Raw genomic sequence first — 1,902 nt, 5'->3', positions numbered from 1 at the left:
TTATATCGGATTAATATATGTATAGGTCATTTGTGCAATCATTATATTGGATTAATATGTATAGGTCATTTGTGTAATCATTATATCGGATTAATATGTATAGGTCATTTGTACAAATCCCACATGACAACACGAAAAAGAGGGCCCCCTGATGCATAATGCCTCATTTTTAGCAGATTGTTCTAGCCCTGCAGATGAGGGCGTCATGCAGCTTTGGGGGGGGGGGGGCACACTTAGTAAACAAAGCATTTTTGTAATCAGTGGTAATCATTCAAATATAATTTAGTGGAGTGCCTTTTACTTTTCATATTATTAAATTTCCACCGTTACCTTAATTAACTTGTTAATTTCCAACACAGACAAATAATCTTAATATATTTAATCAAATTATTGGGACTATTAATTTGTTTGTAATTAAGCACAAAGCTACACAATGGGCTATCTGTGCTCTGCCCACCACGGGTATCGAAACCCGGATTCTAGCGTTGTAAATCCGCAGACATACCGCTGTGCCACTGGGGGACGGGGACTATTAAAACGGTGTGTATAGGGGAGGAGAAGGGAGTGGGGTGGAGATTAAGTAAAAGTAATTTATGCAAATCAACGTTTATAGAGCGACCAATAAAAAGTTAGAAATTCAGCGGGCAAATCTTGATGGTTACTCAAATTGAGTAATTTATATTTTAAGTCATTTTGCCAGATGTAATCGAAGACTTTCCCGAAATCTACAAACCGAGTTACTGCTATCTAATATTAGATAAACTGTCGTCTGACCAACTGACCTAACAAGTGCGAATCTTAGGGATCCAAAACCACCCCTATCCTGACCATAAAGCCTACTTCCCGATTTTCCCAATTCATTGGTTCATTTCGTTTATTTGTAAGCTGATTATACTGACTCTCTAGATTTTGTTACTGTTTCCATAGGAAACTGTTTCATGCTAAGTTTCAGAATGTAAGATTGTCGATTGTTCATCATGCTGAAAAGGATAACTTCCTACAAAGGTACACGTTACACATATAATATGCTTATATGTTTGAATACGCGATAACATTTAATAACCATGAAATAATACATTGTCTTACTTTTTTTCTGAGATATTTGAAAAATACGCTAAAGCTGTAGACAACTTGGCCACTTGTGCTACTGTATATTCTAATTTTTTTCATCATTGGTTCAAGCTTCATTTGCAGTTCATAGAGGTATATAATTTTGTACAAGAAGTAGTTTTTTTACCTCCCTCAATGTTCTGGGGATTTCGCTCCCTAGATCTTATTGGGGCAATCAACCTAACATATCCGCACCCCCTCCCCCAGTTCTCATGATACATGGATGGTTTACTCTTACGAGAACCACGCCATAAGTGTTTTAATAAAGTTGTAGTTTCTAAAGTATAGCTAAGTTTCTTTGTCAAAACATTTGTCAACTTGTTTACCGAAGCATCTTGTAATTCTAATAGTCTTCTGTTCGGGTTACACGAGGCGAGAGAAAAATAGCGCAAATTTTGAGATATCTTATGTGTTATCTATTTTACATCTAGACAACTAAAATGGACTACCTACAATTAAACTTGGTACTTCCACTCGTCTTGAATAGTATTTCCTCATCAAACAAGAGGGAATCCTCAATAGCCGCGGCTGTAATTAGATCTGAAATTGGTAAAGAGATGGAGCTATGAGCTAAAAGTTTGTAATTGAAAAACAAGTGGGAATCCTCAATACCCGCGGTACTTGAAATTATTTTAAGCAGGATTAAAGTAAATTAGTCTATAAGACCTTCCTTTTTTTACTTTTATATTAGCTAATTTTTGTGCGCCAGCAATACCAAGCATGGGACGCGCGTATACCCGATTCGATTTTATTACTCATCAATATCTCTACCAGCCTACTCTAAACTTGAAA

This window comes from Limulus polyphemus, unplaced genomic scaffold (genome assembly GCF_000517525.1).
Source record: "Limulus polyphemus unplaced genomic scaffold, Limulus_polyphemus-2.1.2 Scaffold2055, whole genome shotgun sequence".
Lineage (NCBI taxonomy): Eukaryota > Metazoa > Arthropoda > Merostomata > Xiphosura > Limulidae > Limulus > Limulus polyphemus.
This window is presented reverse-complemented; position numbering follows the sequence as displayed.